The sequence below is a fragment of the Saimiri boliviensis genome, chromosome 2 (assembly GCF_048565385.1).
Source record: "Saimiri boliviensis isolate mSaiBol1 chromosome 2, mSaiBol1.pri, whole genome shotgun sequence".
Taxonomy (NCBI): domain Eukaryota; kingdom Metazoa; phylum Chordata; class Mammalia; order Primates; family Cebidae; genus Saimiri; species Saimiri boliviensis.
The window spans coordinates 115,544,107-115,563,123 of record NC_133450.1 but is presented as its reverse complement, the minus strand read 5'-3'; the positions used below and the strand labels follow the sequence as shown (position 1 = coordinate 115,563,123).

The 19,017-nt window shown below is 41.8% G+C and overlaps 1 long non-coding RNA gene across 3 annotated transcripts in view; it reads left to right on the top strand.

The window, feature by feature from the left end:
- LOC141583651 (uncharacterized) overlaps positions 1 to 19,017 on the top strand; it is a 415,823-nt gene that overhangs the window by 47,086 nt on the left and 349,720 nt on the right. For all 3 annotated transcript variants that reach the window (XR_012516411.1, XR_012516412.1, XR_012516410.1), the window contains exon 2: positions 4,300 to 4,464. This is a non-coding gene — a long non-coding RNA (uncharacterized LOC141583651). The remainder of the gene's footprint in view (positions 1 to 4,299; positions 4,465 to 19,017) is intronic.

Below are 19,017 nucleotides of genomic sequence, written 5' to 3'. Positions count from 1 at the left end.
CTCCCGTGCTGATAATAGTGGGATCACACCTGTGAATACCTGTGAATAGCCACTGCACTCCAGCCTGGGCAACAGAGCCAGACCCCGTCTCTCTTAAAAAAAAAAAAAAAAAAAAAAAAAAAAAAAAATTCTTTAAAGATAAGAAACTTGGAGCAATGTTCTACCTGTGAAGTCCTAAGCAAGACATACATTTCTTCACGTGGAACCACAGGGTCTGTGATGATGTCTGACTGCATTTCCCTGATGGTAGGGGATTGGCGAGGACAGGAATACTCCACCTGGCTTGTCAGCAGACGGAGCCCCACCTCATTGCAAGCTGCCATTTCCTCCTACACAGAATGTTGCATTTGCCTCCTAACTGTGCTCAGCTAATTAAGCAGGTCTCCCTGCTTCTGCTTTTCTCTCTGTAGAATTTTTGTTTCTTTTTTCTTCTTCTTTTTTTTTTTTTTTTTTGAGACGGATTCTCACTCTGTCACCCAGGCTGGAGTGCAGCGGTGCAATCTCAGCTCACTGCAACCTCCACCTCCTTGAAGAAATTTTCATGCCTCAGCCTCTCGAGTAGCTGGGATTACAGGTGCCCACCACCACACCCAACTAATTATTGTATTTTTTTTTTTAGTAGAAATGGGGTTTCGCCATGTTGGCCAGGCTGGTCTTGATCTCCTGGCCTCAAGTGATCCACCCACCTCAGCCTCCCAAAGTGCTGGGATTACAGGTGTGAGCCACTGAGCCCAGCCCTCTCTCTATAATCTGCTTCTCACATAGCCAGAGTTTTCTTGTAAAAGTGCAAATCAAGCTGTGTCATCTCCTGCATGAAACTGTCCAGTGGTTTCCCATGGCAGTCAGGAAGTAATGTGTTACTCTCGCTCTTGCCTACACAGCCCTGTGAACGTCTGGCCCCCTACTCACTCCTCCTGCCTCGTCTCAGGCTCCCTGCCCCTTGGGATCTGTGCAGCAGGCCCAATGACCTTCTTTCTGCCCCTTAGGCATGTGGAGCCCATCCCTGCCTCAGGGCCTTTGCCCTTGCTCTCTTCACCACTCTGATCTCAGCTTTTCCAGCAGCTGCCTCCTCATCCTTCACGTCTCAATTAATGACACTCCCTCCATGAGGTATTCCTTGACCTCCTAATTTAAATTAACTTAGTCATTCATGATCACATCACCCTTTTTATTTTCTTCATAGCCTTATTGCTTTCCAAAATTATTCTGTTTATTGATTTACTCGTTCAGTGTTTGTCTCCTCCCACTAGAAGTGTAGGAAATCATTGAGAAAGTAGTCTTAGAATTTTATCTGATACTATATACTGCTACATATGCAGAACCAAGTTCCTGGCACATAGTAGGTTTAGAATCAATGGTTTTGATTGGTGTTGATGAATAATGAGACCTAACTCATCTCCCCACACCCCTGGCACTGGCATTCCATAAATAGGACATAGCTTTCCTTTGTAAAGTGGGTTGAAGTTCCTGTTTACCTGGGAGGAAGAGCCAGTCTGGGACACATATTAAAGCATTTTTCAAGTGCTTAGAGTTTAAGAAGGGATCATGCACAGCATCTAGTATCACTCAAGAGGGGTAGAGAGTATGATAGTCTCCAAAGATGACTGCCACCAATTTCTTCCCTTGTATATACATGGCACTTCACCTGTCAAGAGGTAGAAACCATTTTTCCACTCTTTGAATCTAATTGGCCTCATGGTTTGTTTTGACTAATAAGTAGAATGCAGTAACAGTGCTGTTCTAGGACTTTCAAGCCAGGCCTTAATAGAATTGGCAGCATCTGTTTTCTTCATCTTGGAAGCCAGCTGCCGTGGAAGAAATCCAGTTCTCTGAGAATGCTGTGCTTTGAGGAAGTCCAAGCTCTCCTTGTAGAGAAGCCCCATGGAAGAGCACCAAGGTGCCAGATAAAAGAGTGAAACCTTGGCAGTCCAGCCCATGAATTCAGCCTACTGAAAGCAGAACCCACCAACTAAGCCAAGTCAACCTACAACATTATGAAAAATAAGTCATTAGTGTTTCAAGACAGTACATTTTCGGGTGGTTTGTTACATAGCAGACAGCTAATGTTAGAAATCTGGTTGCTGCAGAATTGCGTGTAACCCTACCCTGAGGCTTGAAGAAATGTTGGGCTTTTCAAGCTTTAATCTGCATATAATAAATCAGCAGGGCATACTGTTAAGAGGCAGAGTCTGATTCCGTAGGTCTGGGGTGGGGTTGAGAATCTGGCAACATCTGTTTTCTCCATCTTGGCAGTCAGCTGCCATGAAAGAGGTCCAGTACTCTGAGAACGTGTGCTTTGAAGAAGTCCAAGCTCTCCTCGTAGAGAAGCCCCGTAAAGGAGCACCAAGGCGCCAGATACTGGTATCCATAAGATACTTGTATCATCCTAAGCGTTGCTTATGTTGACTCATTTTGAGTAGCAAGGCCAGTCCCAGCCTCCAGGAAGTTTCATACTTAAATCACCTTAGAAAACCCCATCGCTTTCCCCAAGTATATTTGAGGAAAGACTAGTTTGAAAAAGGGTTCTGGTCAGATAAGTTTGGGAAATGCCACTTAGTATATTCCACCACTAGAGCTTCCAAACATACTGAGCTAATAAAGCTCTTAGAGCTCCTTCACTAAAGAAACCTGTGTAAGTCTATTTAGCACAATATTTTCTGAGTATATTTGATCATTCCTCTTAATATCTTGAAGAACTAGTGTTCTGTAGAACACCCTTGGAGAAGCACAAAACTGCCTTTCGCCATCCTTTTTAAAAAATTAACCCAGCAGGTTAATCATTGTCTCTTAACAATGAATGCTTATGTCACAGTGTTACAGTCCAGGATTTTTTTTTTCTTCACTATCTAACCGAATTCCTTTCCTTTTGCTGTAGTCTAAGAAATCCCCATTGGTTTCCAACAGCGGTGGAGAGCAGTCCATGTCACCCATTATTTAGCCCTTCCAATGCCTGAAGCGCTCCTCCTCCTGCCAAGGTGCACAGTCTACTTCTTTCCATTTTCCAGCCCTTCATTGCTCTTTTTCCAGCTCCGCCACTTAATGAGCTCGTTGACCTTGGATTCGTTTCCTGATATTTCTAAGCATAAATATTTCCATTTGTAAAATGGAGTTACTCCCAGTATTGGAAATATTAAATGAACCCATCTATTGAGTGCTTAGCATATGGCCTGCAAGTCCTAATCATTCAGGAAATGTCAGCTCTCATTGTCATTGTTCTCTTACAGCTCCAACTCTCCAGCTCTATGGGTGTCCCTGTCCCAGCCAGGCTCGGGAGGAGAGAAAGACACTGGAGGGGTGGAGGGGACACATGGCTGATTGAAACTCATCTAATTCCACAGTCTGATTTGAGCTGCTATTCTTAGCCTCCTTCACACCAAATCTTTTTCCTGGTACCGCTGAGAAGCTTCAGAAAGTTCAGGCTAAAGTTAGAAATCTAAATCTGTGTCTCTGGAAGTCCACCCACTCTTCATCTTTGGAAGCTGTTCTTTGGGGCTGACACTGGAATTTCAAGGGTTATCTGCTATTTTTACATTTTTATTGTCTCTTTGCTGAAACAAGTCAGAGATGGTCTCCCAGCAGCCAGACTTGATACTGGTAGGTTCTGTCTTGAAACAAGGCTCAGAATAATATCACCTCCTCTGTCTATACCTCTGTCTATCCCAGAGACCACCTGCAAATAGTTTTGAGTTCCTTCCTTCTCTCCTTCCTCATTTGCTTAGGAGAAAGCAGGCAGCTTCTCATCCATATTAAAAACCTATGGCTCTTTTTCATCACTGGCTCTTCTCCCCTGCCATTTGCAGACCTCACTAATAGCACCACACTAAGTCTCTGCTCCTGTAGAGGGTACGCAGAGTAACTCAAGCTGGTCCTAGTTCTTTCTTCCCTGGCCTCAAAAGGAAGTAGCTCTGGTCACAAGTTTAACTTCCCATTCCGTGAAGTGGGAGAAAATCTGCTGCCCTTTGCTTTCAAGCCTGATCTGTTTTCTTCATGTGTGCAGATAGAGTGTGCTGATTATTGTATTTCTCTGTGGGCACCAATTGCTGTCCTTCACACGGGGTAAACGCAAAGGCAGCCCAGAGGGCAGCCGAACTTTTGATCTCAGTGCTGTATTGAATACAGCTGCTCCGCTTCTCACTGTGAGTGACACCAAGGCTAGTATTTTCATCTCCTGTAGAGACGTAGGAGGCCCTGTAATAATAACAGCTAAGTTTCGGTGCTGCTAATGTGCCAGGCACTGTGCTAACTAAATACTCTACATACAACCTCATCTAAACATCCGCTTGTCTTTCTGTTTTGCAGAGGACCTGAGGGATCTAAGGCTTAAGAGAAGCAGCCTAACATGTCCTGGGTCACAGAGCTGGTCAGTGGGAGGAGAGAGATTCAAACTAGAACCTCATGAACTCCCATCCATTACACACAGAAATTTTGCCTGGAGAGCTGGCCCCAGCTGTTACCGGAACAGTGGTGAGTTATGGCCCCATAGGGCTGCAGGGCCATTCTGAGGCCATGTAACCCACTTTCTTCTCCTTAGGCAGCACATCCCCAGCCATTCCACCAAAATGTTGCTCCTATCTGAAAACAGTTGTGAGAAGTTATTCCACTGCCAAGCCTGGCATGTCTGTAGGGGTTTTATGACCCTTGGACATGGGGTTTAGCCTGAAGATTCTGAGTATTCCTGTCTGAAAACGATCCATCTGCTGAAACTCGAACTAATGTTATTTTCTGTTTAGCTTCCTACGGGTAGGAAATGAATCCAGAGAAGTTGCCACTTGAAATTGGAGTGTACATATGGTGCTAGTCTTAGGACGACTGTGGATCCAAAGAAAGTTTTTATTATCAGTCTCATTATAATATTTATTTTCCCTATTATATGAATTGTAAAGTAAAAAGCAGCAATGACTTGGGTTTGGTCCTTGTTTTAGTGGTCTTGTTACTCAAAGTGTGCCTCAAGGATCAGCGCATCAGCATCACCTGGAAACTTGTTATCAGTGCAAAACCTCAGGCCCCACCCCAGATTTGTGGACTCAGAATCTGCACTTTGACAGCATCCCAAGCTTATCTGTTTGTACATAAAGTCTGAAGGGCACTGTTTTGCGGGACTTAAATCCGAGGGTGGAGTACAGATGGCCTAGGTGTTAAGATAATTGTTCGCAATGCTGACTGCACCGTAGACTCACCTGGGGAACTGCAGAGCACCTGTCTCTCACTGCTGAAGGTTCTGGATTAATTTATCTGGGGCGGAGACTAGGGGTGGGTACATTTGAAAAGTTTCTCAGGTGAGTCTCGTGTGCATCAGCGCTCACCACCGCTGTCTAAAAGAAATGCTGCGTTCTAGCTCTGGCATGTGAAGGTGAGGCAGTGTCTGTCTCTCTCTGCTGGATGTTCTATCTAAGGCAGCATGGATGTTGACAGGGCTCCAGGAAGGACAAGAGAAGGCATATTAAAACATGCAATGAAGTCTTCTTTGAGAAGACAATGACAGGAGAGCCGTGAGACCATGTTTGACTATGTCGACAGTCAGGGTTTGGAAAAATGTACCATTATTTCTCTAACTCCGTAGATGCATGGAGAAGGTGTAATGGTAATGTCTTCATTTAAGATTTTAGTGTCTTACATTCAGGATATGTGGCTGCTTTAGGGTTGCTAGATTTGGCAAATAAAAATACAGGACACCCAGTTGCATTTGAGTTTCAGGTGAACAAAGTAACTTTTTAATATATATATATATATATATATATATGTGTGTGTGTGTGTGTGTATATATATATATATGTGTGTATATATATATTTAGTATGCAGTGTTTGAGAAAATCACACGTTAAAAAATTATTCACTGTTAATTGGAAACTAACTTAGCTGTGTGTCCTGTATTTTATCTGGCAACCCCAGCCTGTTTAGAGCAGAGTTTCAATCAATGCCTTGGGACACTGGAATATTGAAAACAATACCCTCTGAATTGTGAGGGTGCATAGCAACTCTGGGCATGTGTGTGTGTTAAGGATATTGAAGGGATGGAGATGGGAAGGCACAAAAGTTTGGTTAATAGCACGGACAATGGAGAAGAATTTTCTCTTTGTATGTCAGGGACAATTTACTTATAAGTTTCAGACTGAAAAACACTGAAGAAGCCTTGTGAAGGGAAATTTTTTATGATAAATTGATTTTTTGGCAAAAATCATTTTTTGCCAAAAATATTGTAAAAATTGCTTCTTGCAAAAATTTCAAACTGTACAGAAAGGTGTAAAATGGAAAGCAAAAGTATCAAAATCTCTCATCACCCTGGAAACTACCATTCTTAACTTTTACTTGCATATCCTTCCAGGACTTTCTTGGTCATAGATTAACATGTGTCTACACATGAATATTTTTAATTTCAAATATGAAAATATGTATTCATACTTTTGCAAATTACTTTTATTTTCACTTAACAGTATATCTTAGATATCTTCTCCTATGTGCCTGTATGGCTATACCTACTTCGTTCCTTTTTAACAACTGTATTATAATTTATTAAATTATGAATTATTTTTATTAATTCAAGGGGCACTTAAAAGTGCTTTATCTGTCTAGAGCTTTATATAAGTGTTTGCGTTTCATGATTTAATATTGAATTTAGCATCAATACTTGGTATCAGTCCAACAGTATCTCCTCAGAGAGGCATTCCCTGTTTCCCCTAGGAAAAATAGCTTTGCCCCTAAACACGGTCTCACTCTTCCTAACAAATTACCCTGTGCTGTTTTTCTTAATTGGCATTTATCTCTATCTGAAATGCTCTAATATATCAAATTGTTTATTTATTTATACATATCTGTCTCTCCCCACTAGCCTGAGATTGCAAAACATACAGTGGGTATGCAAAACATATCTGTTAATGGATGAATGATCAAATGATTGCGTTCAACATACTGTGGCATGTATAAATGAGGAACGGCAAAGAGTCATGTGATGAATCGAATCAGGCAGCAAATGAAACTCAAGGCATACTGTTTTTAGGGATAAAATCAATTCTATGGGAGCTCATTGAAGGGAGTAAATCAGTTATCACAGACAAAAAGGAAAGGCTTCATGGAAAAGTGAATTAGAAGTGACAGTATAGAATGAGAATGACTGACAGGTAGGGACTGTGGGAATGGTAGCACAAGGTGGAGAATGTGTCTAGATAGAGTTTGGAGGCGGGTAATTGCCTGGCATATCTGGGGAGAGGTGTCTTTGCCACCATGGTGGGAGCTTGAGATGTGCATGAGGAAGGCAGAGTGGATTGGGGAGGGATTTGAATGCTTTATCGAGAGATTTTGATCGTTTTACTCTAAGCACTGGGAAACTATTAAGGGTTTTTAAGGTGGAGAGTGATGTGTTAATTATGTATTCTTTTTGTTGTTGTTGTTAGAGTCTTTTTTTTATTGCATTTTAGGTTTGGGGGTACATATGAAGAACATGCAAGATTGTTGCATAGATACACACATGGCAGTGTGGTTTTCTGCCTTCCGTCCCCTCGCCTATATCTGTCATTTCTCCCCATGCTATCTCTTCCCACCTCCCCACCCCCCGTCCCTCCCCCATTTCCCCCCAGTGGACCCGTGTGTAGTGCTCCCCTCCCTGTGTCCATGTGTTCTCATTGATCAACACCCGCCTATGAGTAAGAACATGTGGTGTTTGATTTTCTGCTCTTGTGTCAGTTTGCTGAGAATGATGGTTTCCAGGTTCATTCATGTCCCTACAAAGGACGTGAACTCATTGTTTTTGATGGCTGCGTAATATTCCATGGTGTATATGTACCACGTTTTCCCTATCCAGTCTATCATCGTTGGGCTTTTGGGTTGGTTCCAGGCCTTTGCTACTGTGAACAGTGCTGCAATGAACATCATGTGCATGTGTCCTTAAAAATGGGCCAAGGATATGAACAGATACTTTACAAAAGAAGACATACAGGAGGCCAACAAACATATGAAAAAGTGCTCATCATCATTGGTCATTAGAGAAATGCAAATCAAAACCACATTGAGATACTGTCTCACACCAGTTAGAATGGCGATCATTAAAAAATCTGGAAACAACAGATGCTGGAGAGGATGTGGAGAAAAAGGAACACTTTTACACTGTTGGTGGGAATGTAAATTAATTCAACCATTGTGGAAGACAGTGTGGTGATTCCTCAATGACCTAAAAATAGAAATCCCATTTGACCCAGCAATCCCATTACTGGGTATATATCCAAAGGATTAATTATATATTCTAAGAGAATAATATTTTCAGCAATGAAAACATTTGTTGGAGCAGGGAAAGACTGAAGTTAGGAAGAAGCATTAAGATAAGGGCAAGGGTCAGACAGGTTGGAAGGACTAACCTAGTCAGGTGGGGAAAATTAGCTGCGTTTGATGACACTCATCAAGTAATCAGTAGACTGTGGCCTATGGGCCAAATCTGGCCCATTGTCAATTTTTGTAAATAAAGTTTTATTTGGAAATAGTCATGTCCATTCTTTTACATATTGTCTAGGGCTGCCTGGTGCTCCACTGGCAGATTTGAATAGTCGTGATAGAGCCCACATGGCCTGCAAGACCTAATATATTTGCTACCTGGATCTTTACAGAAAAGGTTTGCTGGTTCCTGATTAAGATGAACAGTATCTATATCTCTCTCATGTAGGTCTTAGATGCGGAGATCATTACCATCTTAAAAGAGAGCAAGGTTTGTGCCTGTATCCTGCGAACCAAGAGTCATACTTTCCCATCAACCAGCTATTCCTCTTTGCCTTGAGCTTTGTCTTAAGTTCCAGTGAATTTAGGAGCCACAAAAGCCCCGAATCTCAAAAACACCAAGATTAAGCCCAGAGAAGCTGATTGGGAAGGAGACTGTGTCTCCAGCCAAGGGCCGACAGCTCAGGTTCCTCAAGATCCCACCTTTGCCTTTGCAGAGCCCACCAGGTTGCCCCTGTTAGGATGCTAGCTCCTTGTTATCACAGCTGCGTGCAGCCGGTGTCCTATCCTGGCTTGCCCTTCCTCCAAGGACGATTCAGAGTTTTCAAATTTTCCGTAGCAAGAACACAATAGCAGTGAAATAACACCCTTTCAAAATGCAGAGGGGTTTTTACATTCACATGCATGTGGACTCCTCTCTCAAAAAGTCTCAGAGTGGGAAACCTCACATTCTCAGCAGATAGCCTTTGACCAGCATCTCATTTGTTAGGATACCTGTCATCTGATTGATGTTTCCAAGATCCTGGTTGAAATCCCTTTGTTAACAGGCGTGGTGGCTCACGCCTGTAATCCCGGCACTTTGGGAGGCCGAGGCGGGTGGATCGCGAGGTCAAGAGATTGAGACCATTCTGTCAACATGATGAAACCCCGTCACTACTAAAAATACAGAAAATTAGCTGGGCATGGTGGCGTGTGCCTGTAATCCCAGCTACTCAGGAGGCTGAGGCAGGAGAATTGCCTGAACCCAGGAGGTGGAGGTTGTGGTGAGCCGAGATCGCGCCATTGCACTCCAGCCTGGGTAACAAGAGCGAACTCCGTCTCAAAAAAAACAAAAAAAGAAATCCCTTTGTTTCCATAGTCTTAAGGATATGCCTTCGTGTTTTATGTTTTAAATTGAGTCTGTGGTTGTGTCATATAAAATGGGTTGACATTTTCGGCAAGTTAAAAATCCACCAAGACATCATTCCTCCATTAGTAATAGTGACGCGAACTTTCCATTTTGCTGAATGGCCCTACAGTTCCTCACTTCAAGGTGTTGAGTGAAATGGGAGTTTCCTTGCTGACTTTTCTCAGCTTGTTTTTTCCCTTGACTTACCCACTTGAAAATTATTGCTTGCCTATAAATAGCTCCTAGTTATTTCTAAAGTCAAGAGTTTGTTTGTAGGTTGTTTACTAGGATGTCATCAGCCAAACTGCAGTGTCAGGCTGCTCAGGGGAAAGCTAATTTCCTTTTGAAAATTGCAATTCTGAAAGCTTCACATATTTCATCTCCATCATCAATAGGAATCAAAGTACATGTAGCTTCATGCTGAGTGATATACCAGCAAGCTAAATAAAAATGATCCCACTCTTGCAACTTAAAATAGGTAACATTGGTGTGAACTGACCCTGATGTGGTACATATGAAATTAACTTTCAGGATCTCTGAGCCATCATCATCCTTCAACAAGAGGCTTGGGTGACTGCCAGTCAAGAGAAGCAAGCCATATGTATTAAGATCTCTTTGAAGAGAGGAAAGAGGCAGTATTTTCAAATAAGCTCCAAATTGAAAGTGACAAGGGCAGATGCTTCAATTTACAGGCAATGATTTGCAAAAGAGCTGTTTGATATATAGGCAACTCTAGGTATCATGCTTCATGGTATACAGACTGGGTTGTGGCTTCCTATAAGGTGATTTTGCTTCCTTCTCACCCATCCCCACCGATCTGCAGCTCAACCCGTCACCACCAGGGGACATTTGGCAATGTTTAAAGACATTCTTGGTTCTCACAAGTGGAAAGGAAGGTGCTGTTGGCATCCGGTGGGTAGAGGCCAGGGAAATTGCTAAACATCCTACAATACACGGGATAGCCCTCCACAACAAAGAATGTTCCAGCCCCAACTGTCAGTGGTGCCAAAGTTAGGAAAAACTGTACCTAGGTTTTTTTGTTTGTTTTTGTTTTTGAGACGGTATCCTACTTCTGTCGCCCAGTCAGGATCTAGGCTGACTGCAGCCTTGGGCTCAGGTGATCATCCCACCCTAGCCTCCTGAGTAGCTGGGACCACAGGCATGCCACTGAGCCCAGCTAAGTTTTTTTAAATTTTATTTTTAGAAAAGACTTTGTTCATGGCTATTTATCAGATAAATATATACAAATTCATGAGCTTTTCCTATAATACCATAAGCACCTAAAATAAACAGGGTTTCTCCGTGTTGCCCAGATTGGTCTGAACACCTGAGCTCCAATGGTTTGCCCACCTCGTCCTCCCAAAGCGCTGGGATTACAGGAGTTAGCCACCTTGTCTGGCCAGGAATTTGTATTTGGTTAGCAGTAAATAGTGAGACCTGTAAAAGTAGTGAAACACATGCTCACTATTTTTACTTACGGGTCTCACTTAGAGGAAGAGGTGGGATTCAGGAGTCCTCAGGATGATGGAAGGGAGGGCCCGTGGAGAGCTGGAGTGGGGCCGGGATTTCCATGCCCAGGATGCGGAATGAGAAGGTGAGGTCAGGGTGAATGAAGAGGACAACTGAAAGTACGTGATTCTGTGGATGGCAGAAGGGAGGACCTGTTGACTTGCTGGCAGATAGAGAGTTTCTTACTGGCACACAGATGCCTTCATGTACCCTGGCCTCTGCTCTCACTGCTGCTCATGGTGGAGTGCTCCCGGAAGCACCCTGTCCTCCACCACTCCTGGTACCTCACTCCTCCTTCTCATCACATTTTCTTCTTAGGCATGCTGCTACCGAGAAATCCCCGACAGCTCTCATCAAGTGAAGAGTACTTCGGAAATGAGGTCCTAGACGGCGATAGAATTATTTTCCAAAATTAAACAACCTTACTAAAACCATTCCAGTTAAAATCTAGATGGACTTAACTGTCATGAATATTCTTTCTTAATATTTGCTTAAAGATTCTGGTTAATGTAATATTTTTTTAAAAGAATAATGTGTGTAAACTTTGGAAAAGAAGAGAGAAAATAATCCCCTTTGCTGGACCTGCAATTGTTTACTTAGAAAAGCAGTGTATAGTAAAAAAATACTAGAATGAACAAAGGACTTAATACATGGCTATTTATAACATGAATATATACAAATTCATTAGCTTTTCCTATATTACCATACATACCTAAAATGAAGACAGAGAAAATATTCCATTTTGAATAGCAGTGACAATTATAAAAAATTTATTAAAGACATGTTCTGTTCTTGAATATGGAGGCTTAGAACTGTATTATTTTTGGGGGGGGTAAAACTAATGTGAAATTTTAATTAAATTTTAGAGAATCTCAATAGGTTTTTCTCTTTGAAATTGGAAAAAAATCACCTTAAATATCATATAGAAGGACAAGTGTCCAAAAGTAGCCAGAAAAGTGTGACTAAAAAGAAGGAGGGAGCTAATCCTGAGTTGGATTTGCTTTAGCAGATAGCAAAACAGCTTCTAATCATATAAAGATGACGTTGTCATAGGAATGGAGAAATAGACCAGCACAATGGAATAAAGAAACTAGAAAACAATGTCAGCATACATGAGGATTTAATATATTACAAAGGCGATCTAATGAAAAAATAAGCGATGTTTATAGAAATGGTGTTGGCATAATTTTTTCTTCATCTGGATAAAGATAAAATTAGAATCTGTCTTACATCATGTTCAAAAACAAAATATATTTCAGATGGATTAAAGGCATAAATGCAAAACAATACAACAACATACAATCAAATCTAGGAAACTTCATGAATAATTTAGGAGGAGAGGACATTTTCTTCATGAAGATGGAAAACCAGAGGCTACAAAAATATATATAAGCATGTGCATATGTATACAAAAATAACAGTGATGTCAAAGGAGACCATAAATAATATCAAGAAACAAATCATAAATGTGGGATAATATAGCTCCGATGTAGAAGACCAAGATTTTTGGCTATAATATTTGAAGAGCTCTCATAAGGTAGTAAGAAGAAAAATAACAAAAATAAGGAAAAAGATATGGAAAATAAATTCACTAGAGGAAAAATAAAAATGGTAACAAGTACATGAAGAAATGCTTACTCTCACCCGTAGTCAGGGACATGCACATTTCAAAATAACAATGACCTATCGCTTTAGTTCCATCAGACTGGAAAAAATTTCTGAAAACCAAAATACACATTCCAACTGAGGCAGAAATCCCTTTCCTGGGGCCTCAGAAACAAAACTCCAAAACGTGGAGCTTTATCCGTAAATCTTATTGATGCTTTGTCTATAACACAAAAAAATTCTGGAGACAAGTGTCTATCTAGATGGGGATGAATAAAAAAATAAGGGTCCATCCACATCATAACATGTGCTAACTTTAAAAATATCAACTTAGAGCTCTACCATTTAACTTGGGGGTATTTCTGTGAGATAGTGTTGAGAAAGAAATGCGGACTCCCAAAATACTTGTATAATATGATTTCTACTGTTAAACAAGCGCTGACTTACTCTTAGGATAGTATGAGTATGCATGTGAGCAGGGAGAAAAAGACACAGAAGGATACCTAGGAGATTTTCAGTGCGGTGAGGGTGGATAAGAGGGGGGAAGGAGGAGGCCGTAAAAAGGGGGGAGAGTGTCAAGATTGTAATACCCGCCTTCCGCATATCTGTAACATGATTGAATTTTTAACTTTTCTAAAATTGATATTTCGATTTTGTGTGTTTATTTATTTATTTAGAAGTGATGAGGGTCTCTCTCTCTCTTGCCCAGACTGGATTTGGGTGGCACAATCATGGCTCACTGAAGTCTTAAAGTCCTGGGCTCCAGCCATCTTCTTGTGTCAGCCTCCTGAGTAGCTCGGATTGCAGGTGTGAGCCACCATGCCTGGCTTGCGTGTTTCTGTATGTGTGTCTATATGCATACCCAAGTTAACTGGTTGGAAAAAAGCAATTAAGAAAATAATGATTTTCGAAAGCATGCTAATGCTCTCTTGAATTTATACAGCAGTTTTTTTTTAAAGAACTCTTAATGCTTTGATGTAGACCATTCATTTCATCCTCACAAGTTTCCTGGGAGTTGTGACCTTTAAATGTCAAACCCCACGGTGCTCTCTGCCCAGCTCCAGCGATGGACATCTGGAGTGAGATACCTACTCCAAATGAAAAGTGAGCAGCCCCTTTTCATCTTTATGTCAGAATATGTGGAGAGCTGGACTTTGCTGCTAGGCTATGCTTGCCTGCAGGGCTGTAGGTTTCTTCAAGCTCCTCTGTAATTTCCATACCCCTCCAGATATAACTTACCCTCTTAGATGAGAGAGTGCTCCAAGGCTTCCCCAGGTGCAGGTTCTGGAACCCTGACCAGGATACAAAAAGAACAGTCAGTCAAGGAATGCCCTGCTGAACAATTTCCACAGGCTGACATAGCCAGATCCCTAAATGGGAGAACTACTTCTACTAAGCAGGGGATGCCCTATTCCGTACAGTGGAAACCATGGAGCTGTTACCCACAGAGGCTGTATGGGGTGCTGTGAAAATCAGGGCTTTGGAATACAAGAGTCAAGGATGAAATTCTGTCTTTACCGTGTGCTGGGAAAGTTACTTTTCTGAGCATCAAAACTGACTGCTCCCCAAATAATTTTCATTTACCAGGTTATTGTGAGGATTAACTAAGATGACGACTATAGAAACACCTGCCTGACAGGTAGGAGGAGCTTAGCCAGAAGGTGATAGGAAACAATATTAAAAACCCATCAGGATTTGGCCTTGTGCTCTCTCCATTTGTCCTTTAATCCCTCTCGCCTTTTCTTCAGATGTTGATTGAGTCACTCTTATCAAATATCGGCCCCTAGAAATCTCATAGTGTAATTAAGGACATGAAGAAGAAAACAAATACTCTATGGTGTCATAGAGTATTTTAAAAAACTTTTAATTGAGGTGTGTACTGAATGCTTTGAGCACACATAGGAAGATAACCTCACGTGTGTGCAGTAGCCAGGAAAGACTTACTAGATCAAGTGATATTTGAGAATTCACCTAGTTGATTAGGGAATGGGGATTAAGTGGTAATGGGTACTTACTGGTCTGAAGAAAATTTACAGACAGGATGACAGATACGTAAACAAGCTGAAAGGTGAAAAACCATTGATGTTAACATTTATGGCTACTATTTTTGGTATAAAAATTAACCCAATGTAAAAAAGGATTTTGTACAGTTGCTGTTACCTGTATTGGTTAAAATGGTTTAGACCCAGTAATATAGAAGTGTGGAAATGTCTCAGCAGCATATGAGGATAACTAAGTTACAGTAAAATGGGAGCTGTGGTCCCATTCTTCAGGATGGCTCCAATGACCTCTGTCTCCTGGTTTTCAAGCCCTTGTACAGCCCCCTCCCACAGTGGACCAGCGTTGGTCTGTGTGACTAATAGAACACAGAAGATGTGATGGTGTGGCATTTCCCAAAGAAGGTACGAGGTTCTGTGGCTTCTGTCTTGGGCTCTGCTTCTCTGTCTTGGATCACTCAGTCTAGGGGAAGCTGGCGGCCAACTTGTGAGGACACTCAGGCAGGCTTTGGAGAGGCCCACGTGGAGAAGTGAGTCCGCCAGCAGCCGTGGGAGTGAGCTGGAAAGCACATCCTTTAGCCTCAGATGACTGCAGCTCTGCATGACAGCTTGCTGCAGCCTCATGAGAGAGCCTGAACCTCCTGCTAAGCTCCTCTTGGATTCTTGACCCATAGAATCTGTGAGATGATAAATATTTGCTCTTTTAAGGATAATTTATTATTTAGCAATAGATATTTGTCTCCTATTCTTTATCTTTCTCTGCATCAATATCCTTTCCTACATGATATTGCAGTTTCTCCTACTAGAGGTAGAATATATATCCTTGCCCCATGATGTTAAACTTGGCCACATAACTTGCTTTGGCCTATGGAATGTGGGCAAAAATGACCCTAACTCTCTTACTAGCTGTTAAGGCCTTAAGAAGTATCACATACTTCTGCTCATCTTTCTGATGATAGCTGATCCCCCTTCAACCTGGGTCCCCTAAGGCACACTTAACAGAGCCACTCCAGCCAAACTGTAGTCTAGGAGCCTGAGAATAAATGATTGTTTCAAGCCACCGAGTTCAGGGTGTTGGTTACACAGAATTAATGTGTCAATAAGAAATTGATGCTATCCTTTTATGTGTCAGGAGAAAAGGACACATAAAGATGTGGTCAGTGAGACTGGAAATCCAAGTTGGGACTACATTTTGAAGGGCCTTGGGTACCAAACTACAGAGGTGGGATTTTTTTCTGTAGAAAGCCCATACAATTCATTCTGAGAAGAACACTGTCATGGCACTGTTGAGAATGGACTAAAGAGGGCAAGCCTGGAGGCGGAAGTCGAGGCTCCTAGGAACTTTGCAAGAGTCCATATGAGATGCATGATGTGGGCTTGGGCAGTAACAGTGAAAGGGGAGAATTGATTTAATGTTGAGTCTGTCTCCTGAAACAACTTGTCCTGATTACCAGTGAATGTGTGGGGAGAGAAAACCCCCCACTGTAGACTTATGCCTTCATTCAGCTGGGAAAACTAGCCGGCTTAAATTTTCAGGTAGACCTCCTTATTTACTCTTTCTGGATCAATGAAAGAAGTAAAAGTTATTTCATAGGATGCTGGGCAAGCCCAATGCCCAAATGCCTGCCAGGGCACATCTGAACTCAAACTGAATGTTCAAGGATCCATCTTGCTTTCAAGAGAACACTCCCATCACATACGGGTAGATAATCTCCCTTCCTCTCCTTGACCTCACTCCAACCAGTTCCTCCGGAGTTAGGGGAGTATGGGTTAGCTGTGGGTTTCTTTGTTAGATGAACTTTCAGACGCAGTTTATAGGTTGCCCGTGGGAAATTTGTTCAGAGCAGGGCCAATGGCTTCATGAGAAACCTAATCAGTTTCTACCACTTGATCTGAATCAAGATGAGTATTCCAAGCAGGATAGGATTGGGAAACTTTTCCTCCTCACTCTGAAGCCATAAGTTTGGCTAGAAAAATTAGGATCCATCTGGTATTTTCTACACATTAACATATTAGCTGGGAGGAGTCTTATGTTATTGCCTAAGAGTGGGAGACGCTGTAGACTGATTGTGATTATCATTCCTGCATATTGCTACAAAGATGTGTGTGTTTCTGGCAAGCGGAAGTATGCTAAATGAAGCCTAATAAATACTTGTTGATATGCAATTTTCATTAAATGAGACTGGCTAGTCCATTTCTGTCAGACAGAATTACAGAGATACATTCTTGGCTGTAAAGATGGAGTCTGGGATTTGGAAATGGATCCTGGATTTTCAGATGTAAGAGACTTAGAGCCGTGGGAGAGAGTATTATATCATTTTTGTGTCTTGTGATCTAGGCTCAGGCCAACCTGTAATGTAGTAAAGGGTAATTCATAGGCTTAGTGTCTCAGGTTTGTCATTTAGAAAAACTTTTCCTATAGAAATTTCCCTAACAGTCTGCTGAGAGAATTAATCACCATTTGCAAAGAATTTACAAAGACCTTTGAAAACTGAAAAGCAGCTAGAAAGTACAGTTATAGCAGCTGTTTCCTCCAAGTTAGAGGAGTATAGCTTAGCTGTGGGCCTCTTTGGTGAATAAACTCTGAAGCCTGGTCTTGAAGAGATTAGGAACAATACTTGTGGTATGGTGTATAATGATGGGTCTTACAGCTGGTGGCAAGATTCAGGACTGCTTCATCCAGGAGACTACTATGACTTGAACAGCAGTTTGAGTAAGCAAGCCATTGAGCATAGAGACCCATGCAGAAACCACAACCACCTGTTACCTTGAACATCACAGCAAAGATGGCTCTACAGTAGTCTTTTTTGGAAACAATGCCGTTAAGTCAACAAGGCCTGCAGGTGCCAGGGATGGCTCAGACCACACCGAGCCATGTGCACATGATCCTTCATGGTAAGGAACCGGGGTCTATTATTGCTGGACGTGGTCACTGTCAGTGGCTAACACAGCATTTCTACTCACAAATCACAGTTAGACGTTGAGACTTGGGATTTAGAAATACTTTTTCTGTTGCATTTCTTGTTTAGTGTCAGGGGCTCTTCCAGGGCACATTTCACCGGATGTGAAATCAGGAAGGCTCCTCTGGTGGACTGTCACGTGGAGGCTGAGGCGTGAGGCCAGAGAGGTGAAGTGCCTTCCCAAAGTCAGGCAGCTCATCTGTGGCCAGGTTGGAACCCAGCATCAGGTCTTCTAACACCCAATGCATGAATGATCTTTACCATTTTACCACTTCTGTTCTGCCTCACTTTTTGGCATTGTTCATATCCCATCCTGACTCCTAGAAAGAAGCCACCTTCAAATGAAGAAGCAGATAACCCTCTGCCAACTTCCATTATCCCTCCTGAGAAGGGCCCCAGGGAGCTCCCCAGCTCCAGCCAGAGGGTTATCCATTTCCTTGGCTTCTGTTCCGTTGGCCTCACTGGGCCTGACCTTCCTTCTCTACACACATTGCCTTCCCCCCAGCCTCCAGCCAGAAGGAGAAAATTCTCTGCATTTTACGGCACGCTTCTCAAGAAATACTTGAATTTTACCAGCTCCTTTTAATATAAGAATGCAAGGGCTGAGTAATGGTAGAAAGTAGGTACATGGGAGTCCATTGAGGGAGTCCAGTTAGGACATGGAGATTTTCTTGTGCTACTGTGCTATAGAAATTTCCCTGCTGTGGCCCATTAGTCTGTCTGTATACAAAACTGAATTTGGACCCCACTAATTTGCCTTAAAGAAAAAGGTGGCTCACGGCTTTGGGCATGCTTTGATGCAAAGCATTAATAGTAGTATTATAGTTACAACATTCTGTAAGATACTAAACAGAGAACTAGAGCTAGAGATACGCAACTATTAATATTATGGTTAAATGGTAGTCGGTCTATAGAAAAATGCAAATAAAGAACATAATTTTTAATACCTTACCACCCACTTTATAAATGTCTACTTGTTAAACAGGACATGATAACCTATCTGCAATGTAATTATATCTTACTTTTGTAGGTTTTTACCCAGAGAATAACAACTGGACACTTTCTAGTGTCATCCTTTGAGACTTTGAACAAGTAAATTATCTTTCCCTTAACTCCTTAATCTCCTGGTCTGTAAATAAGGCTAATAAATACTATATATCACATCTAAAAATCACATCCTGTAAATTTAATCTCCTCTAAATATTCTTAATTATTTTTAAATGATAGATAAAATCATGTTTATTGTGTACAACATATTGTTGTGAAGTATATGGAAGGACTAAACCTAGCTAATGAACATTACCATCACCTCTCATAGTTATCATTTTTGTGGTAAGAACACTTTAGATCCACTCTCCTG